Source organism: Eumetopias jubatus, unplaced genomic scaffold, assembly GCF_037043125.1.
Source record: "Eumetopias jubatus isolate StellerSeaLion01/CBP00866 unplaced genomic scaffold, mEumJub1_p1.0 scaffold_2, whole genome shotgun sequence".
Classification (NCBI taxonomy): domain Eukaryota; kingdom Metazoa; phylum Chordata; class Mammalia; order Carnivora; family Otariidae; genus Eumetopias; species Eumetopias jubatus.
Genome location: NW_028274808.1, coordinates 134028873 through 134051119, shown reverse-complemented (window position 1 = coordinate 134051119; position 22247 = coordinate 134028873). Strand labels below are relative to the sequence as shown.

The window sequence follows — 22247 nt, the reverse complement described above, 5'->3', positions numbered from 1 at the left end:
AGGAAATCTTACTCTAAAATTTTGGGGGGAGTATGAACAGGGAGAGGAGGATGGAAAAGAAAAGTTTAGTTTTTATGACTTATACCCATCATCACGTAATCAATTCTATTCTGAGGCTTTATCAATTAAAATACTACATCTAGCATGGAATATTTTCAGAGATGTCGCCTACCATTTTTTTTTCCTATAACAAATAGTAAATTCTCAGTTGACCAACTGATGGTATATCCCAGAAGACAACTTTTTTAAAAACAAACGTTTATATAATCCTTATCATGTGCCAGACAGTATTTTAAGAGGTTTACAAAATATTAGCTCTTTTAATAATTCCACAACTTGATAAAGTAGGTAGTGTTAGAACAGATTGATTAACTGAGACATAGAATCATTAATTAAGTTGCCTAACATCAATAGCTGGTAAGTGGTGGAGCAGGAATTTGAATCCAGACAGCCTGGCTCCAGAGTCAGCTCTTTTAACCACAAGATCATGCATAATTCAGCTCTTGTTTCTCTGGAGTTCGTTGTCTCCCAGGTGATCAAAACCTTAATGATAAAACATGATAGTAAACTCCGAGGAGAGAAATGAGAAATCATATTATATTTGGTATCATTTACAATAATGTGGCAGTGAGATCTCAAATGTAAGCACGATCTAGAAGTAGACTATAGCAGGCTCACATATTTTATTTATTCAACATTTCTGGGTACTGATTATGTGGCAGGTTATTTTGCTACATGCAGAGGGAAAAAATACGAGTGAGACATGCTCTCCTTCCTCTCATTCTTACTTGTAGAGTCTAGCACAAAGTTCCCCGGAATGGCAGACATGGGTTCCGTTGAACAGAGGTACAGCCCTGGAGGAACGTCCTTAGATCAGCAGTTTGGGGTGGGACGTATGAGAGAAAAAGGTCAATATATATAAAAGAAAGCAAGCAGGGAGATGGACTGTTTTGACCACTTGCTGATTTATTCTTCTTTTACCTATACTGGGTGGCCTATTTCTCTTTTCTGGGACAGTACCAGAGGATTTCTTTTTCCTCTGCTCTGGACACTGCAGATAAGATGTGGATGGGATACATGTGAGCATGTTAGTTTCAGGGAAATTGGTGAGGAAGGAAAAAGAAAGCGGCACATCTCAGAGTTCACTAATTGTCGTTTTTCCTGGAATGTGAAACAGGGAAAGCAAAATTGCAGCGTGTTCTAATGTAATAAGGCAAAAGAATATCTGCAGTGTAAACGTGGCTGCTACGACCCCTCATTCCAGTTGTGTAATCGTCTTGTATGTGACCTTGAACAATTTGTGCTTGGGCATTTTTTTTCACTACCCGATTCTCAGAATTGTAAAATAAAAGAAAAACCAAAATGAAGTCAATCAAAATGTCAAAAACCAAAGATGATAAAAAGTACAGGCTCTCTGAGTTTTTAGGTTATTGTTTAGTTGAAAGTTTTGTCTTTTGTGTGCTTTGTAAATACTTTCAAGTCACGTAAATACTTCCAGAAAAATCCACAAAATAGGCTCTTCTTAAAGCGCTGACTCAACTAGTCCACAATCGGTAATATACGTTCTTGGGTTCCTCTTTCAGTAGCAGGAATAATTCTATACTACGCTTTCCATTCATCTCCTTTCACCCAGCTTCCTTTCCTTTTGTGACAAATAGCATGTAGAAGACCATTAAGTGGTATTCTGGTGAGATAAAACATTCATGTAAATTGACTTAATTAGAAGACCACAATTACTCTATTGATTTTTGTACTAAAGAAAATGTCATTGCACTTGTTGTACACCGTATTGGAAAAGTTTTCAATTAGCAGTAATCACACCTCAGGTAAACCTCATTGGCCATGATACCGCCACTGCACAAAACTTGTATGTCATATTAGAAACCACACAGAATAATTTTAGAAAAAGGGAGAAAAGAATTAGGCCAAGGCTTGCAAAGAAATATATGTTAGAATAACATTTTTAAAGGGTATATTAGTTACAAGACTTACCGTTGAGATGAAACAAAATGAGAGCAGTAGCATCTTAATATTCAGGAAAGCTAATGGAACGCAGGTTCATATCATATAAAAGCATTTCAAAGGACTTGGAGCTTTGTGCGTGATTCTGAACCTTATATGACAGGAAAGGTAATGAAGCATCAATAAAGACAGCCATGATGATAAAGGATCTTTAGGTCATAGATCCTTGTAGAGACTAAAAAAATACGAGGTCAGTGCTCATTCTTTTTTTTTTTTAATTTTATTTTGTTATGTTAATCACCATACATTACATCATTAGGTTTTGATGTAGTGTTCCATGATTCATTGTTTGTGTATATCACCCAGTGCTCCATGCAGTACGTGCCCTCCTTAATACCCATCACCAGGCTGACCCATCCCCCCACCCCCCTCCCCTCTCGAACTCTCAGTTTGTTTCTCAGAGTCCATAGTCTCTCATGGTTCGTCTCCCCCTCCGATTTCCCCCCCTTCATTTTTCCTTTCCTACTATCTTCTTTTTTTTCTTTTTTAACATATAATGTATTATTTGTTTCAGAAGTACAGGTCTGTGATTCAACAGTCTTACACAATTCACAGCACTCACCATAGCACATACCCTCCCCAATGTCCATCACCCAGCCACCCCATCCCTCCCACCCCCCCACCACTCCAGCAACCCTCAGTTTGTTTCCTGAGATTAAGAATTCCTCATATCAGTGAGACCATATGATACATGTCTTTCTCTGATTGACTTACTTCGCTTAGCATAATACTCTCCAGTTCCATCCATGTCGTTGCAAATGGCAAGATTTCATTCTTTTTTTGATGGCTGTATAATATTCCATTGTATATACACCACATCTTCTTTTTCCATTCATCTGCTGATGGACATCTTGGCTCTTTCCATAGTTTGGCTATTGTGGACATTGCTGCTATAAACATCGGGGTGCACGTACCCCTTTGGGTCCCTACATTTGTATCTTTGGGGTAAAATCCCAGTAGTGTAATTGCTGGGTCGTAGGGTAGCTCTATTTTCAACTTTTTGAGGAACCTCCATACTGTTTTCCAGAGTGGATGCACCAGCTTGCATTCCCACCAACAGTGTAGGAGGATTCCCCTTTCTCCACATCCTCACCAACATCTGTCGTTTCCTGACTTGTTAATTTTAGCCATTTTGACTGGTGTGAGGTGGTATCTCATTGAGGTTTTTTTTCCCAACAAACTGAGCCACCCAGACGCCCCCTCATTGAGGCTTTGATTTGGATTTCCCTGATGCTGAGCGATGTTGAGCACTTTTTCTTGTGTCTGTTGGCCATTTGGATGTCTTCTTTGGAGAAATGTCTGTTCATGTCTTCTGCCCATTTCTTGATTGGATTATTTGTTTTTTGGGTGTTGAGTTTGATAAGTTCTTTATAGATTTTGGATACTAGCCCTTTATCTGATATGTCATTTGCAAATATCTTCTCCCATTCTGTTGGTTGTCTTTTGGTTTTGTTGACTGTTTCCTTTGCTGTGCAAAAGCTTTTTATCTTGATGACGTCCCAGTAGTTCATTTTTGCCCTTGTTTCTCATTCTTGAGAGGGAAATGAGAGGTGAATATGACGAATGCAGTTAAAGTTTGGAAGACAGAAAAGGTATATGAAAGGAAACTCTTCAAGGATTAAATAGTTCAAAAGCAAGAGGGCATGAAATAGAACAAAGAAGGGACTGACGTTTAAAGAATATTATTGAGAGAGTGAAGTTCAGATGTGGAAATAATGACCAAATGTGGCCATGGAATTTTCCATTTAAGAAGAAGGAATTTATTAGATATTAGGTAAAATCACAGAACAAATGGGAAGGTGTTGCAAATATGACCTGGATGTTCCTTCATGAAGAACTTGTATATTATATCTTGGAGTATATGTTATAGGTAGCTTGCTCAGAGGTAAAAGATCACATCTATTGGGCAGTGGATAGTATATTATATGCTGCATTTAATTCATTGCTGACAATCAGTCGTTGTATACATGAAATTGTATTTTGAAATTTTTATTTACAAGTATTTATATGCTGGTGTAAAAACTTGTCACTGGAGGGTGCCTGGGTTTCTCGGTCGGTTAAGTGTCTGCCATTGGCTCAGGTCGTGATCTCAGGGTCCTGGGATGGAGCCCCTATGTTGGACTCCCTGCTCAGTGGGGAGCCTGTTTCTCTCTCTCCCTCTGCCCCCCCCACCCCAGCTCATGTACATGTGCATGCTCTCTTTCTCTCAAATAAATAAATAAAATCTTCAAAAAAACTTGTCCTTGGGGAAAGCTATATTTAACTAGTTTTATAAAGAATAAAAAGACATACATAGGGTCTACTCAGGTAGATCTGAGAGGAGACCAGAGGTCAACTGATTCCAATTGAGTACTTTCTTCATTAAATGAAAGCAAACTGTATGTACATGAAACTCGGATTTCCCTGAGCTACACCAACTTAAAGGTAAAAATGTACTTATATTAATTACGGTAAATTATGTTTTTTTTTCCTGGATTTTTTTACCACCTACTATTTCATTACTTCTATTATCCCTTGTATCTCTTCTATACATTTCTGGACATTTGCAGGGTTGTCTCCTATGATCTTACAAAGATGTCTTTTTAGTTGCTATGTAAAGGCTTTTCCTAGCTGCTTCTGGTGTCCACAGCTTTTCTAGTAGGCACAGCCATTGGGCACCACCATCCAGTGCCAATGCTGCCCTTGGATGTCCTAATGCACTACCATGCTATGTGGAACCTTCAGTGAAACGTGGGCCCTCAGCCATACCTGGCCCCCCTCCCTGCAGAGGTGGGAGGGTGTCTCTCTCCCGTGTTGAGTTTTGTTTTGTCATGCGGATACCAAACTACTACTACCTTGGTTTAGATACCTTAGGTTTTAGTGAAAAGGTCACATATATATTGATTTAAGCCTAACTAGGATTGAGGGAATGGGTCAGGTGAAATGGCTTATGATAAACACTTTGCTTTATCTTTGTTGGTGACTAAGGTCATTTGGCCAAGTTATTTATATTCTTTGGACACATTCTTTCCTGAGGGGCTTGCTTCTCAGTCCTGAATGCAAATGTATTTCTGTATTTCCTCCTCCACTCCTTTTCCCGAGCCTGTCAGAAAAATTTAGGTATGTCAGAAGCCCAGAAATGAACTACTTAGATAGAAACTGGGAGATCAAGTTGAGTGCAGAATCTTAAAAAATGAAACAAAATAAACAATGAGGAGAAGAAAAGGTAGAGGGTAAGTGGAAGAAAAAGGAAAGGCAAAAAAGAAAAAAAAAAAAATCAAAAGCAAACAGTAAACTGGTCTCCCAGTCTGCTTTCCTCCCTTGCTCAGTATGTGGTCTTTTAATACTCCGCCTCGGATGTTTCTTTATTTAATATTTAACATTTCCCTTCCTTGGTGTTAAAATCTGATATTTCTTATCAGATGGTATCAATTAGAACCCAACAAAATCTTTACATTTTACACTTTACGCAGTAGATACGATTTCATGGTTCAAATGAAATTAAGTTTTGAGCAGTGATAAGCTTACAGGCATCTAGTTTGATTTTCTCTATTTTGGAGAGAATGCCAAAGTATACCCTGATGGTTGCTGAAGAGGAAGAAATTCTCTTTGCAGGTCTTTCCAGTTCTCATTGCCCCCTGCCTGCTGCCATAATATTTTTGTTGGTGGCTGGCTGCATCTTTACAATATAATTTTCCATGGCATAAATTTCTTTCCCCCGGGCCAGTAGGTTGCTGTTTAAATCCAACTGAGCAGATCGTTTTCACAGACGTTTCAGTGACATCGACAAAGCCTGTGAGCTACTAAACACTGTGGGGGCCTGACTCTGTGCACCGAGGTTCCTTTAATCTCTGGAAGGTAGGGCTGCATGACCTCACAGGCCGGGTGAGACAAGCCCCCAGTGCCAGCACACTGGGGAATTTCTAAGGCTAGAACAGCTTTCAGTTCTTAAAGAGAGGAAGCATGTCATGTTCGTTTGCTGATGACCGTAGCTGAAGAGTGAACCTTGGCTATACATGGCAAAATTAAGAAGGCTATGGCAGGTTTCTAGGACATCCTTAAAACCTGCTGGAAAGGAAGTTCAGTTTTAAAACAGAAATAATAATAATTCACGTACCACTGTAATATATAATACAGAGTGATCTCTTGTACCCTTTGCTTGATTTCCCCCAGTGGTAACAACTGTTGTGTGAAAACGACCAGGATATTGACATGGATGCAATCCAACAAATTTTATTCGGATTTCCCCAGTTTTACTTGTACTTTCATGCATGTGTGTATGTGTGCATATTGTATGCATGTGTGTATATTAGGTTCTATGCAGTTTTATCATCTTTGAGGCTCAGGTATCCACCACCGCGGTCAAGATACCGAACAGGTCTGATACCATAAGGATCTCCCGGGCTCTCCTTTTATAGTCACACCTACCTTCCTCCTGCTCCCACATTTTCCTTAAACAGCCACTAATCTGTTTCCTGTTGCTACATTTTGCCATGTCAATAAAGTTACATAAATAGAATCATGCCTGAGGTAATCTTTTTTAAAAAATGGACTGACTTTATTTATTTATTTTTAAGTATTTTATTTGTTTATTTGACACAGAGAGAAAAACACAAGCAGGGGGAGTGGCAGGCGGAGGGAGAGGGCAGAAGCAGGCTCCTGGCTGAGCAGGGAGCCCAATGCAGGGCTCGATCCTAGGACCCTGGGATCTTGACCTGAGCCGAGGGCAGATGCTTAACCAACTGAACCACCCAGGCGCCCCTGGACTTGATTTTTTAGAGCAGTTTTCAATTCACAGCAAAGGAGAGCAGAAAGTACAGAGAGTTCCCATATCCTCCTGCTCTAACACGTACATAGCCTTTCTCCCCCGCCCCGCCCCGAATAGTGCATATATTACAATTGATGAACCTGCAGTTGGCACATCATTATCACCCAAAGTCCACAGTTTAGATATTTTATATCAGGTTCCCTTTTGGTATTGTACATTCCATGGGTTTGCACAAACATATAATAACATATACCTACCATTACATTATCACACAAAATAGTTTCACTGTCCAAAAACCCTCTGTGCTCTGCCTGGTCAGTCCTTCCTCCCCTCAACCCCTACAACCATGGGTCTTTTTACTGTCTCCATAGTCCTGCCTTTTCCAGAACGTTATGTAGTTGGAACTGTACATATCATAGTTGGATTTTGAAATTGGCTTTTTTCACGCAGTATAATTCTCTGGAGATTCCTCCAGGTTGTTGTGTGTATGAATAGCTTCTTCTTCTTCTTTTTAATTGCTGTAGTATCCCATGATATGGATGTACTGCAATCTGTTTAACCTTTCACCTGTTGAAGGACATCTTGACTGATGCCAGTTTTTGCCCATTATGGTTAAAGCTGCTAGGTACATTCATGTACAGGTTTTTGTGTGAATGTAAAATTTCCTTTCTCTGGGATAAAGGCCCAGGAGTACAATTGTTGGGTTGTATAGTAGTTGAGTGTTTAGTTTTATAAGAAATGGGCAAACTGTTTTCTAGAATGGCTATATCATTCTCTGATTTCATCAGCTCTATATGAGTGATCCAGTTTCTAAACAGATAGAGTTATGCCTGCGTTTGGTGTTGTCACTTTTTTATTTTAGCCATTCTGATAGGTGTGTACTGAAATCACGTTGTGGTCTTAATTTGTATTTCTCTAATGGCTAGTGATGTTGAACATCTTTTCATGTGCTCACTTGTATGTATATCCTCTTCATATGGGCTTTCACAGTGCAAAATTTTAAATTTTGATGAGGTTCAATTTATCAGTTTCTCTTTGTATGGCTTTTGTTTTTGGTGCCAATCCTAAGAATTAGTCCTAGCTCTAGATTCCAAAGAATTTCTCCTGTGTACTTTTTTCCCAATAGTTTTATTTATAGTTTCAGGTTTTATATTTAAGTCTGATGTATTTTGAGTTCATTTTTGTACACGGTATAAGATTTAAATCAAGGTTTATTTATTTTTTTTGCCTGTGGATGTCCAATTGCTGCATCATCATTTGTTGAAAAGGCCATCCTCCCTTCATTGAACTGTTTTGTAGCTTTGTCAAAAGTCAGTAAACATATTTATGTGGGTCCATTTTGGGTTCTTTATTTTGTTTCATTGATCTGTGTGTTTATTATTAAGGTAGTCTCTTTTGTGATCTAATTTGATGAGTGTATGTACTTTACATGAATTCACTATTTATTTATATTTATTTATTTTTGAGAGAGAGAGAGTGTGCATGTGTGTGAGAGGGGGAAAGGGCAGAGGGAGAGGGAGAGGGAGAGAGAATCTTAAGTAGACTCCCCGCTAAGTGTGGAGCCTGACATGGGGCTTGATCCCACAGCCTGGAGATCATGACTTGAGCCAAAATCAAGAGTCAGATGCTCAACTGACTGAACCACCCAGGTGCCCCACTGTAATTTATTTTTAAGATCACAAATTTATGGTCATTCTAGATTCTTCTTGTTTTTAAAAATTAAGGTGGTGAATCCAAAAGCTGAGATAATGGAATTTGCTGACATGGCAAAGGAACTTATTTCCCCGGTACTCCTCTGGTATTATCTAGCATTGTATTATCTAATCTGTGCCACAACCCTAAGCACTAGGTACTGTAGATGAAGAAACGGAAGCACAGAGGAATTAATGGTTATACCGCTCTTAGGTCAGAATATGCACCTGACTCTTGAGGTAGGACTGTTATTCACAGCGCTAGGCAAGTTGTTAAGGAAGAGTACATATTTATACCCTGTAGGAGTCCAGGTAATGTTTTTCATGAAATATGTATTTTTTTATGCTGTGATGAAGGTTTGTACTTACATTTTGCTGATAAGCTGACCCACTATAAAGATAAAGATGCAGTTTAAAAACAAAATGTGTCTACCTAAAAGTGCACAGAATTTTCTGGAAGACATCTTTGAACGATATTTAAAGCACTCTGCTTACTTTTCCTTGCTACTTGATGATGCTTACTTTGATAATATCTATCTTATTTTTTTATTGACATATCCACCTTATTTATATTAATTTAATCAAAAAGCGGGAAAGAAAAAGGTTTAAACCTTAGAACCCTAGACAGTGTGTAGTGACCTACTGTTATTTCATCATGGCTACATTTAAATTATACCTGGTCTACGTAGAAGTTGTTGCATTAATCCTTTTGTGGGTGTGCTTAGATTTTTTTTTTTAATAGTGAAAAGAAAAATGATTTCTCCATGAAGCCCTCCTCACTTGGGTGTTGAGTGAAAAAATTTTGAAGCTCTTTAAATCATTCAGTGGAAAGCCCTTGATAATATTGTGAAAGTTTTAAAAAAATGACTGTTTTTAAAGATCTTATTTATTTATTTGAAAGAGAGCATGAGAGCACAAGCAGGGGGAACGGCAGGCAGGCAGAGGGAGAGGGAGAAGCAGACTCCCCGCTGAGCAGGGAGCCCGATGTGGGGCTCGATCCCGCGACCCTGAGATCATGACGTGAGCTGAAGGCAGTTGCTTACCTGACTGAGCCACCCCGGCGCCCCTAGTAATTGTTTTGTTATAGAAGTTATTTTTTTCCTGTTGTTACTGTAGTCTTTTCTTCTACTTCCATGGTGGTATCAGCATTTGGCATTTCTCTATGCCGGTTGTGATGGGCTAGGTAATGGCTCTGCCAAAGATATCTGTGTCCTAATTCCTGGAACTTGTGACTATTACCTTATATGGCAAAAGGGATCCAGAGATGAGAAGCTTATCCTGCATTATCTGGGCAGGCCCTAAATGTAATCACAAGAGACCTCATAAAACGAAGATGATGTTTTGTGAAGGGAGTTTTGTGAAGATGATGGTAGCAAGAGATTGAAATGATGCAGGGAAGTAGTCCAGAGCCAAGGGACGCAGATCGCCTCTAGAAGCTAGGAAAAAACAAGAAAATGAATTCTCCCTAGAGCCTCCTGAAGGAATCAGCACTGCCAACAGCTTAACTTTAGCCCAGTAAAGCTGACTTCAGACTTCTAGTCTCCAAAACCGTAAGAGAATAAACTCTTGTTGTTTTAAGCTACCAATTTGGGGTTGCAGCAATCATAGGCAACTAACAACAGTGGTCATACACACAGGTAGAATAAGGGAATATTGCACGCATAGTCTGATTTGTAACATGCTGAGGCCAGAAATTCCTGAAATTTGGTTTAAGGTGGTTGATGCATAATTATTTTTCTTCTGATACCAATGTCTTTAGAAAGGTGGCCTGCACGGCCTTTGAGGCCAGGGAAACCAGGGAGAGGAGAGCCTGTGGGATGATATCCAAAGGAAAAGTTGGTTCTGGCAGGGATCAGGGCAAGCCAGGAAGGAAATTGCAAGATACAGTTCAGGGAAAGGGTTCTTACTTGACAAGTCAAAGTTTTAATGAGGAAGAAAGCTAAGGGGCAAGGTCAAGATGGAGTAGCAGAGGGTCATTGCAGGGGGAAGCTGAATTAGGCAAGGCTATGAAAGTTGGTATCAGTTAAAGACTCGCCAGAATGATGAACTGGAAATTGCTCAAGGTTACTTTCGCTTTGGTTGCCTAGTAAACAATTGTGTAAATTATATTTATCAGAAAAGTACATAAGTGAATGTATGCAATTATGGGATGTCTCCCTTGTTCCTTAAGGAGCTGCCACCCAGATGCTGTCGTGAGTGCTGCCTGTGGGGAATTTAAGAACGCTAGTTCAGAGGAGACAAGAAACCTCAGGCCCTTCTCTGCTGCTGAAGCAATCATTCTGTTGGTGGGAACACGGCATGCTAGTGGCAATAAAGGCGTTCCTAGCTGTGCCTCAGTCATATATGTCTATGTTCTAGTTTTTGTTGCGTGCTGGGCTCATCGCAGGCATAGGAGATCATGTGAAACGAGGGACATATTCAAGGAGGTGTTGAATATCTGAAAAGGAGGGTCAGGTGTACATCAGATATCCCTTACACTGCTGCCACAATGATAGGTAAGCTCCCCAAGATTTAGAGGAGAGGTCAAGCAGAAAACAGAGAACCTAAGTAAGTGATCCTGAGATCATACCCCCAAAGACTAATCTAAAAGAGCCTGAATTAATCTTAAAGAAAAGACTGAGGGCGCCTGGGTGGCTCAGATGGTTAAGCATCTGCCTTCGGCTCAGGTCATGATCCCAGGGTCCTGGGATCGAGTCCCGCATCAGGCTCCCTACTCAGCGTGGAGCCTGCTTCTCCCTCTGCTTCTCTCTCTGTCTCTCATGAATAAATAATAAAATCTTAAAAAAAAAAAGAAAAGATTGAGATAACTTAAATGGACAAATGAGAGTTTTTGTTTTGTTCTGTTTTGCTACTATACAGGAATGGGGGCTCAAAACAGAATGAAGTTAGTTATAAAAGTAAATTTACCTTTAAATATTTTTTTGCACACTTCAATAGGAGGGTACAAACCTTGATTCTTGTCACCCAAGATTAATCTTTTTTTTTTTTTTTTGAAAGAGAGAGAGAGAGAGAGCAGTGGAGAGAGGCAGAGGGAGAGGGAGAGAGAGAATCTTAAGCAGGCTCCACACCCAGCACAGAGCCTGGGGCGGGGTTCGACCTCACAACCCTGAGATGATGACCTGAGCTGAAATCAAGAGTCACATGCCTAACTGACTGAGCCACCCAGGTGCCCTCTCCCTACTTTTCTTTTTTTTTAAGTAAGCTTTATACCCAATGACCCAATATGGGACTTGAACTCATGAATCCGAGATCAAGAGTTACATGCTCTAGTCAGGCGCCCTCCCAAGGTTAGTCTTTTAATCTGTGTTCTTAAATCTACTCTTTATGTGCTCCAGGACTGTATTTCTATATGTATGTTCTTATGCTCTAGGACCATCTGTACGCTCTGTTTTCTTACCCACAAACCCTTCCTGGGTACTTCTTAGTTATCTCAAAGATTGGTCATCATTGACTTTATATGTGCCAAACCTTGTAACTTTTCTGCAGTCCTTATTCTGTATGATTTCTGTGCCAGTCCTGGGACAATCTGTCCTCAGATTCCTCCTCATGCATATTCTGCTCTGTGTTGTATGCTGGTGTCTGAGTCCTGTAGGCTGTATTTCCTGGTCTCCTGGACTTGCTCATGACTGGGTTGAGACAAAGACAGACAACAGTGAAGAACGGAAGGAGACTTCTCTGCTAACTCCAACATCTGCATCATCCCTGGGTCTGCTTTGGTTATTATTCTCTTATTCTCTTGACTTTTAGACACATTTCTAAGGTCTAAGGCAATTTCAAAGGTCTATGAGTTTTGATTGTTGCAATATGTTACAAAAAACTGTTAAATATGTTACAATAAACTGCCTTCCCTATCCCCAGCCTCAAACATATGTAAGTTTCTTAAGGATTGCATAGCATTTGACTTACAGAGAACTGACTTTAAATGCTTATTGGCTGAGTGAATAGGTAGATGTATGAGGTGATGTAATAGAGTATCCTCTCCTGAGGGAAAGATCATAATCGGCTTTTTGCCAAGATTCTAATACTCTGCTGAGCATCACTCTCTGTGTTACCCATCGAAGTGTGTCTTTTCCCCAGGTGTTTTCATGCAGAAAAAGGTGGATAAGAGAGCTTCCTCTGCCGATATGCTTCCTGACTCATTGGAAATTAATAAGACTGGGTTGAGAATTTAAGTAGATCCAAACATAATACAAGTGTGGAGATAGTGCTTCTCAAAATTTTCCTCCTAAGTATCCATCAGGGCAGAAGAAAGTGAATATGTATGTCTGGACCTGAGATCCATAATAGTGGTATGGATTAGGAAGCCAACCTGCCACAAATGGGGAGTTTATCTCTAGGATTAATTTAAATGTAAATTTAACCCTACTTGTGTGTTTTTTTTATAGCAGAAAATCTTCTACCTTGAATCAAGCAGACTTTCTCAATGCATGGCCTGTTTTACGCTGAGACTTTGTGTGCCCACTGGCGCACTGCTCCCTAGCAGGTGCCCCACATTCTCCATGCTTCTTATTTGAGAAGTACAGCACTAGGGTACAGATAGATAGCTTGCTGGTAGCAGATCTCTTTCTAAGAGAACATTCTGATGGAGGAAGAGAGCTGGAGACCATCAGGTGTTTGTAGTAGGGGCAGGAGAGAAGAGTTTGTCTGGGAATGGGACAGATGAATGAAGGTTTAGGGTGGGAATCCCTTTGAGTTTTTCCTTTGGCTAGTCCTGATGTCTGAGAATTCATGTAAGTGAATTTATGTGACTCGTAAAAATCCCTAAATTTCTGTAGCTGCGGTTTGGGCATACATCAGCAGCCTGGTGACTTCTAGGAAAATATCTCTTGGAGCTCTTGTTATTGGTCACACTCCCACCTAACGCCATGCTCCTGAAGAGGATTATGTGTTACAACTTGGATTGGGGTGCAGGAGGGGTTGGGATGGCACCTCTATCTTTTTGAAATGCCGAGTGTATTTCCCACGCTAGTTAATGTGAGCCACAACTTTTCTCTTTAATAATTCTAAGTAACTCCACTTCCTGTTATGAAACTGCCAGTAGGAGAAGATCTTATTTCCTAGATAACCTGTGTGTCCTGCTCCAAACCACAACTGCAACTTTAGTGCAGCTTTACCATCTGCTTAAATGTCGTGACCGTGGTCCCGGAACACAAGTCACATAATCTGCTTCTTTTAGAAAGGTTGACATTTCTTGCAGCGCACTTCACCTTTGCTCTTACCAGATGTGTGCAATTTCATTTAGGAGAGAGAAGTGCTGAGATGGGGGAAAATAGAAGCCTTGAATACATGGGAAATCTGATATGCAAATTTTATCACAGTTGCATTGTTTGCTAAAGTTCATTTTGAAGCATTCTGGGATGTGATTAATTTTAAGGGCAATATAGGATGTTGTCTACTGAATTTAGAGGCCCTGTGGGATAAATGAGCCTGCCCGTTTCCTTATTACCAAAGGAATGTTTAATATAAAATGGAAGCATAACAGAGTAGAATATTATAAGTATCTTATTTTTACTGGGGCATAAACTATACTAGGAACTGAGCTATAGGATAAATGGGCCTATTGCAGCATAGGTCAAGCTAATAAAATACATTAAATTCTGTCTATTTGTACTTTTCTGTGCATCACAAGAGTGTCTTGTACCTTTTGGAGAAAAGGTTCTAGTCTATCTACCTACCTACCTACCTACCTAATTATCATTAATCAATCAGTCATCTATCATCTATCTATCTTGCCAAAGGAGTCTAGATTTCCCCAGCCATAATTTACTACTTCCTTATCAAAATGTATATTCCATAGAGGTTGCAGCAACCATTTGGCAACTGGTCTTGTGTTATTTTAAAATTGACATTTAGATTCTGTATTATTGCACAGCTAGTATCTTTTTTTCCTAATTGGATTGTAAGCCTTCAGAGAACAGGGACTATAATTTAATTTTTGTATTACCCAAACGTTCTAAGGTAGTTCTCAATGAATATTTTGTTGATTTTCAATTATATAGGAACATTTTTTTTAACCAATAAAAGAAAATGGCGTTTCCAAAAATATTTAGCAGTTACTCGAGGAACCGGGTGTATGCAGTCAGAGTATATTCCTCTACATGGGGAAGTAACTACCTATGCCAATTCGTTTCATGAATCTTACTGAGAATTTAGTTTTTAAGGCACTGTGTATGGTGACAGGGAGAATGGGTAAGTTCTTTTTTTTTCTTAGTTTATGAGACGATTTTATTTTTCTCCTGGGCACACAGGAAGACATATATTTCCCAGTACCCCTTTGTGTCCAGGTGGACTGTGTTTCTGAGCTCTCCCAATGGAAGGTGAGTGGAAGTATATGAAGTATATGACATTTCCAGGCCATAAAAAGCCCTTGTGCAATCTTCCTTGCCCTTTCCCCCTAACCACACAGCAGTACAGGAAGGCTTTTGATACGGCAGAACACACAATGGAAATATCCCGAGTCCTGGGAAGAGCTGCCCAGAAGATCTCCTGGCCAGGAACTTCAGCTCTGGATTTTATACGAGCAGGAATACTGTATTATTGAATAAAGCTGCTGAGAGGCTGCAGCTGTCAGCCACAAGTTAATGTGGAGTAATACATGTAGAGCAATCAGTAATAGGGCTTGAAAGGTTAAGAGCTTCAACTGGAGGAAAGCAAATGAGAGGAGAGAGGGAGGGGGCTGTAGCCGGGGGACATGATCTTTGGGCTCCATGGACTGGATGCTCAGAAGGAAGATGCTGCTGGCGGTGTTAATGGCTCAAGGAATTTGAAAAGCAGAGATGGCAAATATTTGGTTGAAATGTTTTTAGAATGTAATACTTGAGGGATACCTGGGTAGCTCAGTCGGTTGGGCATCTGCCTTCAGCTCGGGTCATGATCCCAGAGTCCTGGGATTGAGCCCCATGTTGGGCTCCCTGCTGAGTGGGGAGTCTGCTTCTCCTTCTCCCTCTGCCCCTCCCCCAGCTTGTGCTCTCTCTCTCTCTCTCTTGCTCGCTCGCTCACTCTCTGTCTCTCAAATAAATAAATTAATTAAAAAAGGAATGTAATACTTGATACATATAAAAGAATATATAGTGATGTTTAATTTTGAAGCATAGTAGTAAAATGAACACGTGTGAACACACCACCAGGCTAAGAATCAGAATATTATCATTATTGCTGAAACTTCAACTTTATGGATACATTTTAGAAACATGATGAAATAAAGCAAGTCTCAGAAGATTATAGATGATAACCTTTTTTTTCTTTAAATTTTTTATTGTTATGTTAATCACCATACATTACATCATTAGTTTTTGATGTAGTGTTCCATGATTCATTGTTTGTGCATAACACTCGGTGCTCCATGCAGAACGTGCCCTCTTTGATACCCATCACCAGGCTAACCCATCCCCCCACCCGGTGATAACCTTTTTTTATAAAGCTAAAAAAAAAAACCCATATTAAAAGAGTGAGGTATTTAGGGATACATACAGGCCTAATTTTTAAGTGGCTACGCTGTGCTCTTTTGCCCTCAACCCTTGCTAAACCTTTCTGAATTTTGTTGGTATACTGGGAGGATAAGGTCTGAAATTTAGTGAGAGAAGAGAGATATATAAACATCTGATTATAGTCTCACTTCTCGAAATGTTTCATGTGGACCAGAAGCCTTGGCATAACTTGGGATCTTATTAGAAATGCAGAATCTCAGCACTAATGAGATCTACTGAATCAGAATCTGCATTTTAATAACGTCCTCGGTGATTTGTATGCACATTAGCCTGAGAAGCACTGGACTATAGCACATCATACAGCCCATTCTCCAGATTCCCTGTTCTTTCCCTTCTCCTGAGTTGGCTCCATATACTGTGTTCATCAGATAGTTCCACAGGGGGACAAGAGAACGGGCCAGGAAACTAAATATCTGTTGAGCACCACTTTGAAATACAGACATATCTAGGGTTACCCTTCCTTCCTCTTCCCCCACTCCCTAATTCTCGGTTATAATCAGGCTTATGGCAGCCGGAGTCACTGACTCATATAAATCCCCAAATCACTGTAATGGCTGTTTAGCCATATGTCAGGAGCATGCTGACTTCTAAGGAAATATCAGAGTGCCTGTTATTGGTTATGCTCCTACCTAATGCCATGTCCTGATCCTGAAGAGGATCGTGTGTTACAACTTAGGCTGGGATATAGGAATGACTGGGATGAAGCACTAGTGTGTTCTCTTCTCAAATGGCACCTCTGTCTTTTTGAAATGCTGGGTTTATTTCACACAGTCATGAGTGACTTTGCTGGCTGCTAATGAATGCCAGAAAGCATTAATTTGATCCAGTTTTTACCAAGTTCTGATGGATCCTGTCAAGAGTCGGGCTAAAAGATGAGATTAGACATTTCCTTAACTAGATTTAAAAAAAGGACAGTCTCTTTAGTTCTGTAAAATGAGTTGACATGTGGCATTAAATTCATTGTTGTTATCTGTCATTGGCTTTTCTGGGAAGAATAATGAATGCTAAACTTTGTTAGAAATGTGGTTCAATCTGAATATCGCAAATCTGTTGGTAGACCAGAAGGAATGTAATTGTTTTATCAGAATGACTTTGGTTTGTGAAGGTATAATTAATGGAAGAGAATAGCTTATGCCATCAGACTTTTCCATTTATGTTTTGAAAATCTAACAAAAACCTAACAATGAAATATACAAAAAATAAATCATACTTCAGAATATAAAAGAGATTAAAGAATAACTGAGGGGACTTCTCACTAAGCATGGTGGACAGCATTTGTGCATTCTCTACCACCACCACTAAAAGCTCCCTAAAATGACGAGGTAGAGATTAAAAAAAAAAAAAAAAAGCCATAAATCTCAAGGACAGAAAGACCAGGAGGGGAGAACAATACAACATAACTTGGAAGGGAAAAACAGATTCTTCTGGTAATCTATGGCTACATCCTTAACTATCTCAAAAGTTAATGGATTAAAACAAATATTTTATCAAACTCTACAATTTTTATGGTAAAAAATTTGGGCAGGTTTCAATTGGGCAATTCTTCCATTTCACATGACATTGACTGTGATCCCTGAAGGCTCTTTATCTGGCCATCGGGCTGATTTGGAATATCCAGGATGGCTTTACTCATGCACCTGAGCAGGGAGCTGGAGTCTGAGCTCACCTGGATCTCTTTCTCTCCCCATGTAGTCTCAGTCAGGGTCTTACCGTGTTGCCTGTCCTGCAGGGTGGTCGGACTGTTTACCCGGAAGCTCAGGGCACCTACAATGAATGTCCAAGAGATGGGCTATGGAGGCTGTCACTCTGTTAGGGCCTGGGTCTGACAACTGGCACGGCTCGATTTCTGCCATATTTTGTTAGTCAAAGTAGTCGTTTCAATAGAACACATGGGCCAAAAAAATTATGGCCATCTTTATTACCTATATATATGAATAGTACCAGACTTAGAGCGAGGAATCTGAAACTAAGGGTAGCAGTGAGGGAAACCCAGAGGTCAGCGGGGTCTGCCTCAGAGCCCTGGAAAACTAGGCTTAGGAATTGCAGGTACTTCTGAAAAGGTGGAGGTGGTACAAGTAAGGCCAAAAATATATACCATGGGTTGAAAGTCTGTACAGTTAGGCCTTCTGATTCCCTTCCACAGTTTGCTGAGCCCCTTCTCCATGCTGATAGAAGACTAGAGGTTTAATTTCTCGGGAGGTTCAACCAAGCCGACTTTGGACTTGAGCACAACTGAAAGCAGGAGAAGAATACAGAAAACAAAGATATTAAATTAAAATCTACATATTGTGCCATGAAATCCCCTTCCACTCATTTCCTAAGTGAGCTCTCGTGATACTGAAGACTCTTAGGTAAGAACTAGAGGACTTACATCTAAACGAAAATGTCTACACATGTGGGCAGTTAAGGATCCAGGGGGAGGACATCGTCAGATCCACCACAGTGCAACAGTCAACGAGTCCCATCTACACATACAGCATCTACTCAGTGTTTTAGTGCCTCATTCTTAACATTGGCAGTCAAGGATCGATAGATATTTGAGGCAGCTTCTTTTGGAAGCCAAACCAAACCTGTAGGAATAAAGATAAAAATGCAAAGAATAAAGTCAAATAATGAACACCGTAATTAATATCCCTAAATATATGAGAAAATATATTTTATAAATGAAACAAAAAAGGCCATCAAATAAGCTAGAATTCTTATATTCTATAAGTATTCTATGGCTACATCATTAACTATCTCAAAAGTTAAATAAAAACTATTGGATCACATTGAATATACAAAGAAGCATTCTTGGAAATGAAAACTATGGGACCAAAAATTAAACATTTAATAGAATCTTTGAAAGATATATTTGAGGAAACTTTATGAGTAAAACAACCAAAGAGATGAAAAAGTTGAGAAATTACAAGAAAATTAGTAAGTTCTAGAGTTCTCCCATCAAGATAATAGAATACGCAGAGAGAACAGAGAACACAGAGGGGAATAAAAATAAGGGAGAATTATTAGGAAGACATACCATCTCTGAAGGTTATGGATGGACAGACTGATAGGGACCACTGAGGGATAAGAAAAGGATCCACACAGTTGTACATCATGAAATTCCAGAAAATTGACAAAGAGAAACTCCCGAAAGTCTCTGAGGAAGAAGAAAATTGACCAGGTTCAAAATTGTACACGTTTTCTTATGAGCAACTCTGAATACCAGAAGATAATGGAGTGACATATTCAAAATTCTCATTGAAATGATTTCCAATCTAGAATTCTGTGCTCAGCTAAGCTATCAATCAAGTAGGGGAGAAAAAGGCATAATGCTTTTAGGTGGTTAAAATTGATAGACTGTATTCAGGATAAAACAGTGGCGAGTGATCATTTCTGTTTATTATGCATTCAATTCTCAATTAGACTCTAAAGTTCCCAAGGGCTATGATTTTAATTTGTCCTGCATAGCATCTGCATAAGGTAGGCATTTATAAATGGTGTTTATGAATAAATGGACTCTGCTCTGCTTTAAATCGCAATTATTGGAAGTGATGAATATAATGGCATTGCTTTGACATAAGAAAGTAACTTATTTTCTTACTTGCCGTTTCTTGAGAGGGAACAGAAGACAGAGATAGATTCAGCTAATGCTTGTTTGACTACTGCTGGATGGAGAGTGTGATAGTGACTGGCTTTTTAAGTCCAGTTCTTATTCATGGGAGTCCTGATTCTACTTAGATACTTTGAGGATGTAAACTTCAAATACCCTCCATTTTCCATAACTCAAATGGGATTCTGCCCTTTTGATAGTCAATTCACATTCATTATCCTCTTCGGTTTTTCTGGCCCAGCAATAAAGCTAATCCGTTGAAGACCAGTTAAGATGATACATGGTTACAGAATGCCCAGTCTACTGCGATCACATGATTTTATAACTACTTGGATTTTATCTTATTTCCTTTAGAACATTGTAAACTCCCTGGATTTTTAAACAAGGAATCTATTCCAGTTTGTTTCATGTGATACATGGCCAATGGCTTTTTGAAATTGGATATTGCCTGAGCAATAAACTTGACTTATGAGAGGGGCACCTGGGTGGTGCAGTCGGTTAAGCTTTCGATTCTTGGTTTGGGCTCAGGTTTATCTCAGGGTTATGATCTCAGGGTGGTGATCTCAGGATCATGAGATCAAGTCCCACACTGAGCGTGGAGCCTGCTTAAGACTTTCTCTGCACCTCTCTCCTGCTCTCTCAAATAAAATAAATCTTTAAAAAAAAAAAACTTGGCTTATGAGAAACATGTTCAGCTTAATGCTCTTAAGAGAATAATATTCTTAGCACTAACTATTGACATATGTTTTCAATAAATTTCCTTTAGAGTTCTGTTTATATGAAAAACTCAGTGCATGTGTGTTACAATGTGAGCATCCTCCCAAACTGTTGGTTGTATTAAGCATATCAGGTCCTTTATGACTCACGGAGGAGTCAGTTCTCTAGAGTCATCAGCCTGCCTCTCAACAGGAATGAAGAGGGTGGCCTGGCAGCATGTGGTCATTATGATTTCCTCATAGCCATTCCCTGATTCCAAATGGTGCGTAGGGTAGATAGTGGGACTCTTCACCTTTAAGAACATTTGGATGAGCATATATCACTGTAAATTTAATTATTTGGCAGTTGTTGAGTAAAATCATCTTTAGAAAATAAACTGTCTTTAGAGAGATTTTCTCAGTTCCAAATTATTAAAAAAAATATTGCCGGGGCACCTGGGTGGCTCAGATGGTTAAGCGTCTGCCTTCGACTCAGGTCATGATCCCAGGGTCCTGGGATCGAGTCCCGCATCAGGCTCCCTGCTGGGTGGGAGCCTGCTTCTCCCTCTGCCTCTGCCTCTCTCTCTCTCTCTCTCTCTCTCTCTCTCTGACTCTCATGAATAAATAAATAAAACATTTAAAAAAAAATATTGCCTACACAGTAACACAACTATAATATTTAATTAAGCTGCCTATTTAGTGACTTTCCCAAGAGACTTCTTTCTTGCTTTTCCTATGATATGTTCTAGCATTACAATAATGGGACTTTATTATTTCTTATTTTCCACATGCACTGCTCTGTTAATTGGGAAAAGTCAGAAAATCCAACTATTGAAATGAATGACCTTTACATTTGGAAAACTAATTTGTTCAACAGAAATATAGGATCTCTGATTACATCACTTGAGATACACAGAATTAATAGTCAATTTAACTTTTTATTAAAGGAAATTATTTGCTTAATCAAAATATGTATACCGTAACTTTTTTTTTTTTTAAGATTATTTATGAGAGAGAGGAGGGAGAGAACAGGGGGAGGGGCAGAGGGAGAGAGAATCCTCAAGCCGACTTCCTGCTGAGTGGCAGAGACCAGGGTAGGACTCTATTCCAGAACCCTGGGACCACCACCTAAGCCAAAGCCAAGACCCCAGGAACACCCTTCTGTCTGTTTTTTTGGTCACTTACTCTATTTTCTTTTTTGCCACCTCCTCCTCAAATTTAACAAGCTTTTGATATTTATTTTACATTTGAGAATTTAAAGATTTTAGATATAAGCAGTAATCAGTGTCCAGGAAATGAGCAGCAAATGTGTCATAACAGATACAGGCTGGAGAAAATACATGATTTATTCACCATCCAGCCCAGTTTCCTCCCAGAATTCCTTTTTTTTTTTTTTAAGATTTTATTTGTTTATTTGTCAGAGAGAGAGAGAGAGAAAAAGCGGGGGCGGGGGGAGCAGCAGGCAGAGGGAGAAGCAGGTTTTCTGCTCAGCAGGGAGCCTGATTCGGACTCGATCCCAGGACCCTGAGATCATGACCTGAGCTGAAGGCAGACGCTTAACCAACTGAGCCACCCAGGTACCCCCCACCCAGAATTCCTATTGGGGAAGAACAGCCTTGTGCTTTAAGAAGTCTTGTTCTTTTTTAGTTGTTTTTGTTGTTGGTGGTGTGGATAATTGCAAATTGCATCAATTTGTACTGTTAGAAAGCAGTAGTGTCCTGGAACCTGTTCCTAAGTATTTCCTTCCTTTTATTTCAGATTTCAGCTGTGAACTAGTCACATGACATGACTGTAAAGGGATCATTTAAAAATATATACATTTGTGTATTTATATAATATGAAACACAAAAATATATACATTTATATGCATCTATACACACACATATATACATATATGTAGACAGATACACACAAGCTTACTATTTTACATAAACACGGTCGTATTGTAAACGCAGTTTTTCCCCTTTGGTATTTTCTATTTGCCTCTCCCCGCCTTGTCTTTATTTTTTATTT

The 22247-nt window shown here is 39.5% G+C and overlaps 1 non-coding gene across 1 annotated transcript; it reads right to left on the bottom strand.

Moving 5' to 3' along the window:
* Positions 1 to 1729: 1729 nt before the first annotated feature.
* On the bottom strand, positions 1730 to 1866 carry LOC114224934 (U4 spliceosomal RNA). The gene has a single exon (XR_003612482.1). It is a non-coding gene; the product is annotated as a U4 spliceosomal RNA (small nuclear RNA).
* Between the last annotated feature and the right edge of the window lie 20381 nt (positions 1867 to 22247).